This window comes from Microtus pennsylvanicus, chromosome 22 (assembly GCF_037038515.1).
Source record: "Microtus pennsylvanicus isolate mMicPen1 chromosome 22, mMicPen1.hap1, whole genome shotgun sequence".
NCBI classification, from domain to species: domain Eukaryota; kingdom Metazoa; phylum Chordata; class Mammalia; order Rodentia; family Cricetidae; genus Microtus; species Microtus pennsylvanicus.
In genome coordinates, this window is record NC_134600.1 from 6,288,520 (window position 1) to 6,307,416 (window position 18,897).

The window sequence follows — 18,897 nt, forward strand, 5'->3', positions numbered from 1 at the left end:
TTCCCCACATTATAACATATTGTAAAGTTTTGAAAGAGTATGTATGATAATAGATGTGCCAATTATGCATTTTATGTGTAAAAATTGTGAAAAGCATAAACACTCTCTATACACTATTCCTCTGTAAATTTAGTCACAAAGCCACAACAATCAGAAAGAGTTTTTTGACAGAGCAAGTTTTTGGTCACCACTTCAGAGGACCAGACAATTTCTGCTTTTAGTATCCCTCAGCTCATCAAATCTAAAGTTTCAGAAAATTGCTGAATGGCATTCTTAATCAACGATCAGATCAACTTAACCAGAGTAGTGTTTTCTCATTTTGCAATGAATATAAATTACAGAATGCATATGCTAAATCTTTATATAGACATAACCACATGGAAAATAGTTCAAAAACACAGTGAAAGAGGATGTTTAATCTAGTCAAATGAGTGTTTTATGGAAGTAAAATACTAAGTTTAGTTACAGAAACAAATATATTAAAGAAGCATTTTATGGACATTTATTGAACATTATCAATATACAAAATTTATATATTTTTTCCAGTTTTGAGTCTATCATTTCTCATTTATTTTTCACTATTACAGCCATTAATTGGGGCTATATGGACATGAATGGTTAATGAAGCTAATTATATTTTATTAGGTATTTCTGAGACTTGGAATAGAGTATAAATTTAAATATTTTACATATTTATTTATTACGGAGTTTCATCTGTAACTAGGAATTTGGGGAAATAGTATTATGTGAACATACGTTTTGTTATATAATTAATTTTGAAACATTTCCCAGTGTTTAAAGAAATGCTACCATAGGAATCAACTCTGTAACTTTGGTTAATAACCAGTTAAACCATTTCCTTTTATGGATTATATTTTAGATGACATAGTTTGCAATTTTTTAGCTATTTTTCCTGATTCTAGAGCTTAAGCTTTAATCTTAAGTATATTGTCACTTTACTGTGAAATTACACATGTGTGTGGTCTTGTGCATTTATTTATTCTATTTTGTATTACCATCTGTTAAACATTATCCCTTTAATATGAAACAGAACTGCAAAAATAAATAGCACATTAAAATCTTAAAAAAAATAGAAACAATATTGATAAGGCCAATATTGGAAGTGGATATTTCCTAAGGTATAGTTTCTTTGAACTTTATAATTTTTTAAATATGTCCTTTAAAATCTGACTATGCTTCCCACAATAAGCTTTTTATTTTTAATATCTTGAATACATTTTTGACATGTTAAGAAGGTTCATGGGTTGTTTAAAAACTGACCACAAATCCATCTACTTCTTTAGTAGCAAATGCATAATTCTCACTGGATTGTACATTATAATTTTTGTGTTTATATCCCACTGGAGCTCAAAGCACTAATTCAGTAAAATATTCATTGAAAACATTTTATTTTATTTATGATTACTCAATTTCCACTTAATATTAGACTTAGATTTTCATTTAACATTATTTACACCAGCTACTTGATGGTTTGTTTGTTTTTGCTGTTCTTGGATGTGTTGTTCAGCATGATGGTTGCTAAAGGTAATTCCTTTGAACTCATTTTTCTATACTGCATTTTATCACTTATTCATCTAGTACTTATCTTCTGTCAATATTTAATTTCTCTAGGAGTCAAACTCCTGCTGAAAATTCTCATTTTCCAGTTAAAAATATATTTGTGCCTGTTGTGTGTTATAAAACAAGCACCAATTTAAAAAATTATTAAAACCTTACCATCTTTCAAGAGAAAACAACATATTTACTGCTTTAGTTTACTCAAACTGCATGAAATTAACATTGTTTGGTACCCTGTTTTCTTAAATATTTAAAAGTTTTGAATAACCATTAAAACATTTCTTGCAAAAATGCTTACTCAATGTGTTTTAATTTTTGTAAACATAGATGTGAGAGAAAGAACTCCCATAAAAAATACTATGTCAAGAAATATCATTTTTCTATAGAAGTCACACGTATCTTCAATAATGTCTCATTCATCTTCATACAAGTCAGCCATGCATTTAGAAACTATTTCTGGTCAGCATACCGTCGGTGCTCAGGCTTACTACATCACACTCAGGTTGGATTGCTTCTATTTTCTATTGTGAGCATCTCCAAATCTGCTAAAGGTCTTCTCTGCTTCCCGAGTTCTGTCTTTACAAGGATAAATCACTAGAATATTCCAACTTATGAACAATGTCCAACCAAAAAAAGGAAAAAAGGTTCTGTGGGTCAACATACGTCCATAGCAGAAGATACTCCCTTTGTCTTAGGCGTCTCCACTGTGCTTGAGATCCAGCTGCCAAAGGAAACACTGGCTTATAAACTTCATCAATTTCTGACTCATCAAATTAAACCCCATCACCACCCAGAGTCTCCTTCCAAAGAAACTACTAGAACTGAAACTGAGTTGCAAGCTTTCTTTCTGGGGTAGAGTCACCTCAAAAAACATATCTATGGAAAGGAAACTTCCACATTGCATTGTGTTTTTAAAACCTGAATAACTAAAGTTACTAAAAATGTAAATATTTAAAATTTAAAATTGCTAAAATGGAAATATTTAACTGTTAAAACTGTTGCTATATTTGCCAGATTTAAAACAAAAAAAAAAATAAAGCAACAACACACTAAAAAAAAAAAAAAACCAACAGCAAAACCTGACTGACTAGGGAAACTGGTTGGCTAATTGCAAATCCTCGCCTTTATCTCCTTTCCTCCAAATCTAACACTGCAGTCTCATCGAAACCCTGGAGCAGACCGCCTATTCAGCCCTTCCTTGCTCCTTCCACCATCTTCTGTTTAGCACATTTACCTCCCCATTCTAATCCCCTGCCCCAACTCCGTTAGACACTGACTGGGACTTCCATTCTCACCAGTGAATCAGGAAGGCTAGCTACAGATTTAATCCCCCACTCAGTTCCAAAAGTTCCTGTCTTCCAGTTACATCTCCAGTGGACCGCAGAAATCTACCAGGTCAACCTCATATCCAAACTCATTGCTTTATCTAGCCCCTAACATTATAGGTTCTTCATGGGAACCAGCAGACCACTTAGACCAGGGAAAGGAGTAGACTAACTGCAGATCTCTCTGTGTTCCTCCAGTCCAAACCTCTAGTATCAGCCTCACCTCTGTACCGTGTAGACAGACTTTTCAGATACTCCCTAAGCAACTACCAAGATTATTAATTGCAAATGCTCATCTGATAGCTTAGGCTTCTCTATAGCCAGCTCTTACAACTTAAATTAACCCATTTCTCTTAATCAATGTAGTGCCTTAGGCTCATTTATCACGTCTACGAATGTCCCATCTTGCTTCTACCACATCTAACTCATCAATCCAGAGACTCGTCTCCTTCTTCCCAGCATTCTCTTCATCTGGTTTTCCTACCTAACCTTACCCAGCCTAGCTATAGGCCAATCAGGTTCTGTATTAAACCAATCACAGTGACATACATTCTCACTGTTAAAAGGAATGTTCCATATTTTCCCCTTTATCTCTAAATATAATAGAAAAGTTTTAATTTTAGCATAGTAAAATTATGTATAGCATAGCACTTATCAAGTAACAATTGTAGCTACAATATCCAGTCCATTCATATTCAACAAAATAGAGAAAATACTCCATCAGTTGTCTTTCCCTGAAGAGTCCAGAGTGTTTTCCCTAATTTACTTTCTACTATGATTAGGGAGAACTGTCACTATAACTATCAGTCTTCAACCCCATCAAAGACCTGACAAGAATTTAATATTACCTGAGTAAATAGGAAGCCCAGGGCAAACAACTTCCAAAATTAAGATATGACAATTACAGCTATCTGCCTGGACAGTTACCCTAAATTCTTCTGAAACACTTGGGGATCCAACTTTGGCCTACAGGCCCAGTAACCTGACAGGCATTTTGAGAAGAAGGGCATTTTGAAGAACTTCCCTAAGTTTGGCAGAAACTTTTCTTATTCTTTTATATTTTACTGGTCCAGTTTGAAAAGTATACTGTCAGCGATCGAAGCAAGAGGAAGTTTTTTTTTTCTCAAATGGCTAGCGTTTGCCATAAAGAAATCAAACTATATATGGAAACTCTTTGATGTTCATCATCTTTATTTTTTTGAAGTAAATTGGTCCTGCCAGAAGCAGATGTGTCTCATTGTCATGAAAAGCCTAAGGTTATTAAACATATTAAATGCCATATTGTGTAGGTCTTTGAAGTATTTAAAGACCATCTGCCTATCTAAACATATCTGTTTATAAATTTAAAAGCATACCAAATATGACTATAAGTTTTACTACTATAAATGACTCTTAACCTGAATTTCTTAATTATACTTTACATTTTTAAATGAGATACATGATCACAGTACCCCATACACACCTAGCTATATTCTGCTCTTCCATAAGCCAAAGCAGCTTTTTATTAACCAATGGTAATAAAACATCCAAGGCTTACAGAGGGAAGTCTCATATCATTTTCCCTTTTTTGTATACATAAAAAGGAAAGTTTTAATTTTAACATAGTAAAATTACATATAAGAAAACAGGTATCAAAGAAGAGTGACAGTTACAATATTTAGTCTATTTGTATCTGGCAAAATTAGAGAAAATATTCTATCATGTATTTGATCTTTGCAAGTCTAATGCTTTGTATCTAATTTATCTTTTATCATACTGAAGGAAAGCTATAACTATAATTACCTGACTTCAACTCCATCAAAGACCACAGAAGGATATAATATTAGCTAATAAAACAGAAGGTACATTGTAAGCAACTTCCAAAACTTTAGAATTGACGGAGACATCTTGCTGCCTGGATGGTCACCCAAAGAAAGTAATTTTGTAGCATTGAGAATCCATCTTCAGCCTACAGACCCATAGTGTCTGGCAAACTTTTCCATTAAGCAGGAAATTAGAAAGACTGTTTTGCCTATATCAGAAGTTTGTCAGTAACTTTTTTCTCTGTCCTGCAGAATGTCTAATAGACTCTTTCACGAAACAGAAAATCTGAAGTACTGTTTCATTTTTTTTTTGGCAAGTTCTGAAGTCATTTTTGTGGAGTCCTGCATGTCCAGTTTATATAGTATACTGTCAAGCAGTCCAGGCAAGGCTAGTAAACACCATGTGTCTCTTCAATGCCCATCATTGCCTTGAAGTAGATTGCTGTTGCGAGAAGCAGACATGTCTTCTGGCTGAGAAATGTCTAAGTTCTTAAAATGTTTTAAATGTCACAATCTATAGGTCTTTGAAGTGTTGAAGATTATCTATCTAATTAAAATATATCTCTTTATATCCAGAAAACACACCTAACATAATTAAAGGTTGATTATTATAGATAATTATTAATCTGTATTTTACATTACATTTTAAACGAGTTGTATAAAATAATACCTGTATAACAAAATGAACCTTAAATTTGAATCAATACGCCAAGATTCATACTAATGTAAAAAATTTATATCTATATCATATCCCCTTGATTTTTTATTTTTTTTTAGAAATTGACTGTAATCATTAACCAGTTTCATGCAATACAAAGAATATAGCTTCTTCTCAACACTTCATATGACTTCTCCAGAATTGACCATATACTGCATACAAAGCAAAATGAAACCAAGACCAGATGGTTTATGTGCAGAATTCTACCAGACAGTCAAAGAAGAGTTAATGCTAATGCTCCTTCAGTTATTCCATAAAATAGAAACAGAAGGAACAATGTCCAATTCTGTTTACCAGGTTAGATTTGCCCTGATACACAATCTATATAAAGAACCAACAATAAGACAGAATTATAGACTAATTTTCCTTATGAAAATAGATATAAAAACTCTCAATAAAATACTAGCAAATTGAATCAAAACACATCAAAAAAGATTGTCCACCATGATCAAGTAGATTTCATCTCAGGGAACATCATTTTATTAGATGCAGAAAATGCCATGAACAAAATTTATTTCATTAGAAACAGAAAATAACTTTGACAAAATTCATCACTAATTCATGATAAAAGTCTTGAAGAGATTAGGGATAAAAGGTATATAACTTCACATAATAAAGGAAGCTCACATCAAAACCGTAGTCAACATCGACTTAAATAAAGAGAAATTCAATGCAATTCTACTAAAATCAGGAAAAAGAAAAGGTTGTTCATACTCTTCATATTTATTCAAAATAGTGCTTAAAGTCTTAGCTAGAGCAATAGGATAACATGAGACCAAGGGAATACAATTTGGAAAGAAAGAAGTCAATATATTTTCATTAGAAAATGATATGATATTATAAAAAGTGACCCTAACAATTCCTCCAAGAAACTTATAATGGGAGGGAAGTAGATTAGATAGTATGGATGGATGGGGGAGGGTGGAACAGGAGGATTGTGAGGGGTGATGGTGCAAGAATAATGTATGAAAAGCTATATATACTGGGAAGAAGGGGAGCAGGGAAGAGAACATGAGGCATCAGGAAGGTTGAGTTGGGTAAAGGACAGAGAGGAAGATAAAGAAAAGAGATACCTTTAAAGAGGGAGCCATTATGGTGTTAGCTAGAAAGCAGGCACTAGGGAAATTCCCAGGAATCCCCAAGGATGACCCCAGATGGGAGCACCTTAGCAGCCCTTCCCCTGTAATCACATTAATTGTCATTATAGGACCTTAATCCAGTAACTGACGGAGGCAGATGCACAAGTCTACAGTTAAGCACTGGCCCGAACTCCTGGAGTCCAGTCATAGAGGAGGATCAAATTTATGAGCAAAGGGGCCAAGACCATGATGAGCATACCCACAGAAAAAGCTGATCTGAGCTAGTGAGAACCCACTGACTCTGGGTTGACAGATGGGGGACCTGCATAATACCTAAGCCTTCTGAATGTGGGTCACAGTTGTGTGCCTTGGACAGCTGGTGGAGCCACTAGCAGAGGAAATAGTGCATGAACTGGCTTTTGGAGCCCCTTCCCTATGAAGAGATTCCTTGCTCTGCCTAGATACAGGGAGATCCTTGGTCCTGCCACAAGTGAAGAGACAGGCTTTGTTGACTCCCCATGTGAGGCCTCACCCTTTCTGAGGAGAGGTTGGGAGATGGGATGGAGAGAAGGTAGGGGGTGTGGGAGAACAGGAGGGACAGGAAATTGGTATTGATATGTAAAGTAAGATTGTTTAAAAAAATGAAAAAAGAAAAGAAAACCCTCCATAGTAATTGCTGGTCTAAGAAGCCACAGTGAGGATGCATGCTGATCCTCTCTGTTGTCCATTAGATGGAGAACAAAGGACACTAGAGCTGAAGATACCACACCCTGGGTGGCAAGACACATAGACAAAAAAGCTGTGAAGAGCTAAGAGCTTCAATTTCTCTACTCTTATTACCATACATTATTTTTGATATGGGGTACAGATATGCAGAAGTCATTACGAAATTTTCCATGAAAAAACAAAGAGTAAGTTTAATATACACTGTTAATTTACATCACCTGTCACATCATCCTACAAAGAGCTATGATAGAAAATATAGGAACGGTCCATTCGTTTTGATGGAGGATAAGACGGTTCACATGGTGAAGTCGAAAAACTTGTGGCAATATTTTTGTCTTTGCAGATGAAAGAAATAAAATATTTTATAGATATTCAAAGACTTCTCTTCATGTTCTAAAGGGGCAAGGATCTCAAGCCATACGTGGCACTTTGTTGCCGTGGATTTGCCTTTAGAGTGTCAGGGACATTTAAGAAAACAAAATAAACCTTTTATGGTGAAAATCATCTGAGCAGAGAGATTATGTACCTCTTTTTCTACAGCCTTTAATGCCTGTCAAAAGGTCACTTCGACTAAATCCTCCTGCTTAAAACTGATCTTCATTTGCATTTTATGTCACATCAACTATTCTCTCTTAGTATTTAGCACCACAATTAACTTGTAATGATTTTTGACATCTAGAGGAAGGAGAGCTGAGAGGTGTCAGGTGCCAACACAGGCATGAATTCTACTTTGGTGCCATTTTAAGTTGATGATTAAGATAACTTGACAGTTTTTTAATCCTGTATTTTTTCCAGATTCTTTAAAAATGTATAAATGGACTTCTAGTAAAAATATAGGGGACATTTTATAATGGTTAAAAAAAAAGAAGTAAAAGACAAAGATGGATAAGAAGAAAAAAAGGAAGAGGAAGAGGGAGAAGAGGGAAGCTAGTAGGAGGGAGAGGAAGGGGAAAAGAAAGAAAAAGATAAGGAAGCCACTGACCCTTTGCAAGCCAATACTTTCTATTACTGACTATATTTTAAGAAATGTAGCATATGGTCAGAGGTCATTAATTTATAATGATGATTATCTCACAAAAAGGATACCACCTGATTAAAGACTCATCATACTTTTTGTGTCTCTGATCAGTGTTCTTGTTAGCGAGATAGACATCCCTTCTCTCTCAACCTGTTTTTTGCTCAACATAATAAAATGAAAAATTTGTGTCTATGCCTTTTATCCATTGTTTTTACTTTGTAGACATTAAGCCAAACCAGAATGAAGTCAATGTTATAAAACACTATCAAGTTCTGATGAGAATGACCAAAGCATCTAGCATCATCTCTTTTCTAAACTCATCCGACCCATTTCATTAAGTTACTACCTCTTCATTATAGCTAGACTTTCCACACTATGTCCACCCATGATATATAGATGTCCAAACTTGTAGAGTTTTCCTGCACTCCTGGTTTCCAGGACACGGTATAATTTAGTGTTGTATATTACCCTCCTTCACTCCTCTGCAAGCTACTGCAGTGCAGTATTGGCTCCTGGGGATGGTTATGATCATGCTTAGACATTATTATGTACTTAATCGTTGCAAAATACATTCTTCAGGGTAGAGTCTGTCTATACTCTTTTCTTAGTCTCCTTATAGCAGTGGAGCCATCATCACATCTAAATGTGTACATATCAACTGTACTATGTAGAAAAAAATCAAGACTGACTTTCTGCACATAATATCCCAGAGAGAAAAATTTCCTCAGCGGTAAAGAGCATTGCCTGCTCTTCCAAACGTCCTGAGTTCAATTCCCAGCAACCACATGGTGGCTCACAACCATCTGTAATGAGATCTGGTGCCCTCTTCTGGCCTGTAGGCATACATGCAGACAAAATATTGTATACATAATAAAAAATAAATATTAAAAAAGTTCTAGATTTGATTTCCCTTTGTCATTAATCTATACATACAATATCAGCATTTGAATAAATTTTCACGAACCTCACTTTCTTCAAAGTAAAGTCTGAGATCCCATATTGACTTGCTTTACAGAGCTGATCCTTGGAAATCAGTTTTCTCTGCACAAATTACACATCTTAGCTGCAAGTAATTGTAATAAATGCAATGCTATGATAATTAAAAACAATCAGTAAGGCATTAACACAAAGACTGATGTAGCAAGTTTGAAGTTTAAAATAAAAGCCTGAGTTGAAGGTCAAGTTCCCAAAGCAGAGAAACGAAATGCTGTAGTGCTTAAATAATGGGAGAATTTCCTAGAGACATCAGTGAATTGGAATATGACATTGCATGTTGGTGTGGTCCCATTTATTCTCATATGATTGTCTGCTAAATGACCTGGAAAAATGAGAAAGTTGATTGCCAAACACACAGTGTTTGTTTGTGGACACTAAGGACCACTTAGTTGATGCTAATTTAATTTGACTCACCTATAGCATACACACCATCATGTTACTTAATGTACTGTAAATATTCAGCTAGGATTTTGACACTGTTTGTGTATTGCTGATACATGTAATTGCAATCTGACATTGTATTAATATGTCACTGAGACAGCACCCCACATGGTGCTAGACCACAGTTTCTGGCTTTAACTTAAAAATGGGAATGATTCCCAGGGTAGGAAATGACTTTATGACTTGAATTTTGTATTCAATTATCTACTTTGATATCTTATGATATTAATAATGGGTGAACATTTGTATTTCAAAGAATCAGTACAATTATGAAAGGAATAAGAAATAGATCATTAGAAATACAATATTAAATTTACAGGGTGTAGCACGCTATCAATTTCACTTGTGCTACGCAATTATTTGATTTCTTCAGTTACATTGAAAAAACTTGATAGAATTCTGATAGCTCTCCTTAGCTAAGAGGATGGAATTATTAATTGCTTTGCATTCACTCTCTTGGCTGAAGGGTGAAAAACTGAAGTTATCCAGTAATTGCTTCATGCGTGAAAAGCAGCATCAAAGACTTGATGTGTTTTACTGCAGTCTCTCGGGAAGGCTCATGTCTAATTTTTATGCTGATATGACTCATAATACAGTCCTCTGACTCTTCTTATTCTCTTGCAATTACAAGGTTTCTTATTCTATTGTGACTATTCCTCTGAACTAAGATTAGCTTAACTGAAGCTTCCTTTGAAACCTGCCTACCTATCAAATATGTCAGACCTAATGCATTCAGTAGCCACAGAAAATCAATGAGCTGCACACGTTCCTGCTTCCTGCCATGATCAATAGGGTTTGCATAATGGAGGGAAAATTTTTAATCGTGACAACTCAGAATCTTCTTAGCATAAATCCCTCCTGCATTACAAACTTTTCTTCTCCCACTTCCTGAGTCTGTAGACATTGGGCAGCATCTATACAGCAGCGCTCTTCAGAGAAGTAGTGCAATTAGACTTTCACACGTCAACGCTAATGACTTCAGATCCCAAGGGACTATGTTCTGGCCAAGGTATTATCTTCTATGTTTTCTAACTTAAAATCTGCAGGTGGAAGATGCTCTACAAAGATGTGAAATTTTTATACCTAATATCACTTTAATATGCATATTAGAAGTAAGCAGAGTGTATTCAGATATTTTAGTAAGTTAAATTGTCAAGCATGTTTTGAAGTTTTATGTCTGGCTTAAAGGTTGCTTTTTTTTCGGAATATATATAATCTATCAGACATTTAGAGTTGAGATTTTGGAAAACAAACCTCAAGTGCCCATTTGTTTAGATTTCAGTCTCTCTCTCTCTCTCTCTCTCTCTCTCTCTCTCTCTCTCTCTCTCTCTGCAAATTGTTGGTGGGTCTCATATTTAGTAAGCATATGCTTTCCCACCAAGTTACTTCACTATCTATGTTGCAGAATGCTGCATTGTAAATCTATTTATTGAATGAAACGTCTGATCATCTCCAAACAGTTGTCCATTTCCTCCTGTTTTGCTTGGACTGAGCTAACAGCCTGAGGTTTTGAACATATACATGGGAGAGAATCGCTGTCTCGAGAGAGTTTATGTTAGTGAATGATTTTAAGTAGTTAAGCATAAATGCTTATGTATATGAAGCATAAAATAAAACATGCAAAAATGTGGTCTTAAAATATATTTCCCATAACATTTCAAAGGCAACTAAAATTTCAATATTTAATAGCTTTAAGTAAATAGTTTAAAGTATTCCAATATTCTAATATAGCTAAACTTACATTTCCTTTTCTGAAAACTGATATATATATATATATATATATATATATATATATATATATATATATATAGTGATAAATACATATTCTAAGATTAACAGTTAATATTCTCTATTGGTTTATAACATATATGTGGCTATAAGTTATTTTTCTAGGACAACTTTTAATATAATTAAAATATCTAATGAAACTGCACATATAATAAAAATAGACAAAATATATAATTCCCCCTTAGTGACATTTAAAATTATCTATTGAGTGTACTTACAAAAAAAAGACAATTTTATCACATATTTTCTCTTAATAATTATCATGGTACAAGAAATAAACTGTATCCATGTCTTTCTTTCAGTCCATAACTTTGGACTTATACAGTGTTCCCAACATGAAAGACTGTGATATATTTATCAAAATCTGGAGTTTCTAGTGCTATTCCATTGATACCAATGTGATAACACAAATGTCTTTAGATCATACTATTTAAATTGGCTGTTATTGTTTTGGTTTTATTCGCAGTTTGCATAAGCCTATTATTTATACTCAAAATAACATTTTTGTGTTATAGCAAATCTTAAAAATATATTTATGAAAGTAGTTTTTGAGTTAATTGTCTCTATCCTGTCAGAACACACAATTTAATATGGAATGCATAATGGTAATTTATATTTGGTTTATAATTTCATGCTGTTCTCACTATACAAAATATATTAAAATTTTGTTATATAAACAACTATAAATTTATCAGAATATTATTTATTCATATTTTTGCTAATATTGCATGACTATGAATACTTTTGTGACAGTGTGGCTATTTTAAATTAAAATCATTTACTAAAATGATACCTAAAATCTCTGAGGGGTTGGAGACATAGCTCTGTGGTTAAAAGAGTGTATTGCTCTTGCAGAGGTCCTGAGTTAAGAGTCCAACATTCGTGTCCAGAAGTTCTTGACCATCACTTTCAACTCGAGCTCCAGGGATGTGAAACTACCTTCTGTATTCTGTGACACCTCAACACCCATATGCACGCACCCATGCTCATGTGTACACACACACACACACACACACACACACACACACACACACACACACCACACACACACATACATACACACACACACACACAACACACACACACATACACACATACACACACACACACACACTTTAAAATAAAATGACTTTGTAAACAAGGTTGATCTAAGTCCATTCACACCAGTTTTCCATTCTGATGCAGTGTCAATCAAAGATGATGATATGATTGTGCATCATCCATGTTGCTGGATTTTCTGTTGATGAAAAAGAGGAGTAACATCAGTCTTTAATCAGAATGAATCAAAGTTAAATATACCCTAACATGGTCCCTCCTGCCTCAAACTTTCTCAGCATGTCTTTTATCACTTGCCTGCAAGGGAGCTCTCTAATGCCAGCTTCATCCTTGCTGCCATGTCAGCCTACAGAAGCCCAGAACCAGGATCAGCTTCATTATAGCTACCATGTTAGTCTACAGGAACATAAAGACAGGGTCAGCTTCATCATAGCTACCATGTTAGTCTACAGGAGCATAAAGACAAGGTCAGCTTCATCATAGCTACCATGTCAGTCTACAGGAGCATAAAGACAGGGTCAGCTTCATCATAGCTACCATGTCAGTCTACAGGAGCATAAAGACAAGGTCAGCTTCATCATAGCTACCATGTCAGTCTACAGGAGCATAAAGACAGGGTCAGCTTCATCATAGCTACCATGTCAGTCTACAGGAGCATAAAGACAAGGTCAGCTTCATCATAGCTACCATGTCAGTCTACAGGAGCATAAAGACAGGGTCAGCTTCATCATAGCTACCATGTCAGTCTACAGGAGCATAAAGACAGGGTCAGCTTCATCATAGCTACCATGTTAGTCTACAGGAGCATAAAGACAGGGTCAGCTTCATCATAGCTACCATGTCAGTCTACAGGAGCATAAAGACAGGGTCAGCTTCATCATAGCTACCATGTTAGTCTACAGGAGCATAAAGACAGGGTCAGCTTCATCATAGCTACCATGTTAGTCTACAGGAGCATAAAGACAGGGTCAGCTTCATCATAGCTACCATGTTAGTCTACAGGAGCATAAAGACAGGGTCAGCTTCATCATTGCTACCATGTTAGTCTACAGGAGCATAAAGACAGGGTCAGCTTCATCATAGCTACCATGTCAGTCTACAGGAGCATAAAGACAGGGTCAGCTTCATCATAGCTACCATGTTAGTCTACAGGAGCATAAAGACAGGGTCAGCTTCATCATAGCTACCATGTCAGTCTACAGGAGCATAAAGACAGGGTCAGCTTCATCATAGCTACCATGTTAGTCTACAGGAGCATAAAGACAGGGTCAGCTTCATCATTGCTACCATGCCAGTCTACAGGAGCATAAAGACAGGGTCAGCTTCCTCAGGCATCAACCACTTCAGTTCCAATTCTTAGATTATTTTAATGCAAAACAGGTTTCTTGTTGAATTTGATTGCAACATCAAGACCTTAGTTAAATCATCTTGATCAGCAAGGATTAGAATTTACCCTCCTAATATCCCACAAAATACATATGTATTCATTCAGACATTTGGTTATCTTGTATATTTTTGTGTGAGTTATGGTTTCATAGAATTAGCTTTGGCCTTTTCTTATACTGCATCTAATTCACTGGATATTCAATTCCCTTCTCATTTTATGGCCTCCTTAACCTGTAGGGATAGAAAGAATTGCCAGTACACCCAATGTGAATTATTAAAAGGTCAAAGCTGTAAAAAAATTTTAAAAATCTACCGAGATTTTTAAGATAATTTAGGAATTTAATTCTGTAACTGCTATGAATGATTAAAGTAATTAATTTCTAAGTTAACAATTCCAGGTGTAAGTAATGAATGGATTTTTTCCTTTTCTGTCTTGCTCTGTTAATCATTTCATTCCTTATTTCCTCCCTGTCTTTACATTCTTTCTCTATTCTTCTCTATATTCCTCTTCCCATCATTTTTCTTCTTCTATTACTTATATTTGACAGCCTCCTGTTGCCAAGACTGACCTCAAGCTCTCTATAAAGAAGATGAACCTGAACGACTTATTATTCTATCATCACTTCCAAGTGTTAAATTATGAGCATATGCCACTACGCCATTGTTTTAAAAAATTATCTTATATTTTCTAAATTTGTAAATTTTAAATCTAGAGCTTATGCTTTGCAGGCATAATCTGTGCCAGTCCTAACACACTTACAAAATAATGAATGCATAAAGAGTCAGGAAATTCATTCTTATTCGTAATTCTCCTCTGAAGAGACTACATAATTTTTTAAAACTAACATTTATCACAATCCCTACTTTCTGAAAGTTTGGATGTATTTATCTGTAAAATTAGCAAAACTTTAAGTGTTTTTAGTCAGTGTTCTACTGTTGTGATGAGACACCATGACAAAAGCAACTCATAAAAGAAAACATTTAATTGGATTCGCTTTAAAGCTCAGAAGTTTAGTTCATTCTCATCATGGTGAATAACAAGATGGCACAAAGGCAGATATGGGACAGGAGAAGTGTCTCAGAGTTCTACATTCTGATTAGCTGGCCTCAAAGCCCAACCTCAGGGAAGGCCTCCTTTAACAAAGGCACAAGTCCTAATCCTTTCAAATAGCACCCCTGCCTGGGGAACAAACACCCAAATCTATGACCTATGAGGCCTATTCTTATTCAAACCACCATAGTAAGTAAGTTAAGTGCAACAGTCTTTTATTGTAGAAATTCCAAGAATTTATAATAAAATTAAAGTGCTCTGGACATAATTAACTATTTAAATAATAGATAGTTGCTTCAACCCTCCACCAATGTCTGTCCTTTTACTCATGAATTTATTATTTCATGAGTGGATATTGCTCATGAGAATTTTAAAAATGAGTACTGTATTTATATTGTTTCCATGCCCCCCTCTGTCCATTTTTCAGCTCCTTCTGTGTCCCTATTGCTCCCTCTCATATATATAAAGGAAACCTTGTAAGATTTCCCTTATGCACGTTGGTTGGTGTATCAACTTGTCTTGTTACTGTGTCATTTTTAGGCAATCATGTATTTTGAGATATTAAGGGTGCAGCTCTCTCATTATATATAGAGGATACCACCTTACAACGGATGTCCTGATCTCTGGATTTTGAGAAATTTCTTTTCTATTCTTCTATTTCGGTGGCATTGTACATGGATCAGTTGACAGCCATACCACAATCAATTGTTCTTTGGTTTTTAACTAAGAAATTTCGGTAAAAATCCCTGCCTGATGTAAAAATAACCTTCCTCAAAGGGTGTTGAGAGCTACACCTTTTTGGGAATATAAGGATGTACATAGAATAGAACTGTGGATTACATTGGCTTAGCAAAATGGCAGTGGCAGCTTCTCTCTACAGTTCCTGAATTCAACAGCCATTAAAGATGACTTGGTTAACAGTACCAGGCATAAATTTCCTTCTATTGAATATCATCAAATATACATAAAATTAAATTAAAAATATTCATAAACAAAACATGTTATCATGAACATGTATGTTTCAAAAACATGCTTATGTCTTGGACTCTTGTTCATATTAATAGTTTATCTGATAATTTTTATGCAATAAACATTTTTTCAAATATTTATGTTACAGAATATAGTCAGTGGGGTAGAAATTTATTTTATAGTAACAATATACTTAAATTTCCAGCTGTTTTTCCTATCAATCTATACAGGATGTTTAGATGTTTCTAGCAATCCCCAAAGATATTTGATTTGATTTTTGAAAGCAAATTTCTGTCTTGCTCTCCCCTATTTAGTGAAAATAGAGAGATAGATAGAAAGATAGATAGATATACTTTAAAATAGGCAGATATAGATAGATGATAGATAGATAGATGATAGATAGATAGATAGATAGATATACTTTAAAATAGGCAGATAGTCATTTGTATATCTATGTTCTAATATCCAGAGTCTACTTTTGATATATATTCATGTAATACATATAAAAGTAGAAAATATGCATGCATTTTTAATATATCAGGCTATTTGAAAAGAACTCAACTTTATAATATGAAAACTTTTCATTTCAACTGAAAAATTAAGAGATGTTAAAATATTCAAATTCATATATCTTATAATAGTTAAGGCACAAAATATAGGTGGTATGCATAAAATGTTTTGTTGATATGTTCACATTGAAGTGACTATCATTTTGCTTTAAAAACTAAGTCATTTTAATTCTTTTTCTAGTTATAGAATGTCCAGTAAGTTTACAAACAAAGCCATGAAATACATGCTCAATATGATTTCATTGCTATGAATGTTTACATGGTGGCAAATTTAAAAGTTAGTATTGTACTTTTCACTTCCGCCACCTTCCATAGTATGAAGATAAAACACTAAAGTAAAGAGGGATGAAGCACAAGACTTGACGTAGTTCTTAAAATCACTTTATTAGTATTTATCTTACAAAAGGAGAAATCCTATATACCAGTTAAAACCCCTTATTTAATGGGGTCAAATGTCTCAGAAAGCATGGGGCTCTCTAGCTGATTCCAAGGGTCTCTGGTTTTCAGGTCTTCTAAGCTACATAGAACCTGCAATCAAAACTTTCAGAAATGTGAAACTGAGTAACTCCTCAAATGGCATACAATGAGCATGGCTTCTCTTCCTGTCATTTCTGTGCCCCCTACACTATATTAGCCTGTAAATACAAACCTTATCTTGCAACTATACAAGTTAAGGCTAAATATGTAATGGTACCTTCCATGAAGCAGGATAGAATATGAATATAGCAGTTGAATCCAGAATTCACTCTGCTTACTCTTGGTACTCAACAACACTTTAAAGACTGTTTTTCATTTGCCACAAAAAAATGCACTAACAGTCCCCTTGATTGTACCTTTTACAGAGGGATACTTTCTTAGGAAAGGGATACATTACTTGATGACCACAAAGAATTAATACAATAGAAATTTCTCTGTACACACTGTACAAGTATGTTCATCTTTCAATTTCCTCAACTGTTCTTCTAATGATAAATATGAAACATCTGTTGGAATATTTTTCATGCTATATTTCATAAATATGTTTTCATATAAGTTAAAGTAAATTTTCTTCAGACAGTGTTTGAACATGTTGGTTGCAGAAATTACGTTAACTAAATAGTGTCAATAAATTTTCTTGAATGATATCATTTTCTGTCTGATAAAATCATGTTTTTGCTTATTAATAACACTGCCCTTTTGAATATTATCCACAATAGGAAGGACAATCATCAATTCTTGAAAGAGAGCTGTTCTATTCTTCCCAATAAATGACAAGTCACCAATGCTATGTCTTAAGCTTTATTTCCTTCTCCACTTCTCTTCTTTCAGCTTCATCATTAAGATACGGAAAGGTCATCATTAACTCTTCCATAGACCTCTTCAGTAGCAACAATTTGATGCCAAATTGTCTATCTTAGCAGGGTTCTATAGTGGAGCCACTTTCCAAATGCACATCATGAAAGTTGAGACGTGATATATTTAGATTGAGAGAAGTCACGCTTTCTTGTCCATGGCATCAATGAGTCCTTCACTCTAGCTTTTTCTGTTTGTATGGGAGAGTTAAGTGGAGCAAAGTATGAGACATTTCTTCATGGATTCATAGAGCAATGAAGTGATACTGAAATTGAGGTAGCTTGAGCCTGCAGTCATCAATGACCACAATTTGGTAGTTAGGAACTAAGAATTACTCGTACTTTCTGTGGCCTGCTCTTGAGCCTGGGACACCTACTTCATAGATTCTTTATTTGTGTGTGCATGCATGCACATGCATGCATGTGTGTGTGTATAAGAAAAAGTCCCATTCAAAAATATAAAATTCTTCTGAAAAATTTATATATTTTTAATATAAAAATTATTTTGTTTTTTTAAGTTAAGCATGCCAGAATTACATTGAACTACTAATGGCTAAAAGAAGAGTCTTTTGGGTTAGAATACTCAGGAACATTCAAGAGCAATATGAACAGACAATATGAAACAAGTTAATAGTACCGTCTTTAATAAGGAGAATAAAAACTATTTAATTAAAGGATATGTAAGTAAAACTCTGTCAAAATGATCCCCCAAGCCAGTCTCATTCCTTGCTAAATATACTTAATATGACACTTATCAACAATATTTTGTTCTCAGATAAGTTATCCTGAGTAGCAACCAGATGCTCCATTTAGGAACACTAGGGAAATATCTCTCAGGAAAATAGCATTCATGTAGCATTCTCTCATTGCTTCTATTTTTGCATATATTTATGCATTTTTATCTTTGTCCCCTTGCCAAATGTGACTCGTGATTTCTAGAGTGTCTTTCTTTCTGATGATTTTTGGAAGTGGATTACATATCTTCATGTGCTCCTATTAGAAGATGATGTTAGGGAGGATGGCTTAGTTAAAAGGGAGCATTCAAGTTCAACAGAGTATCTATA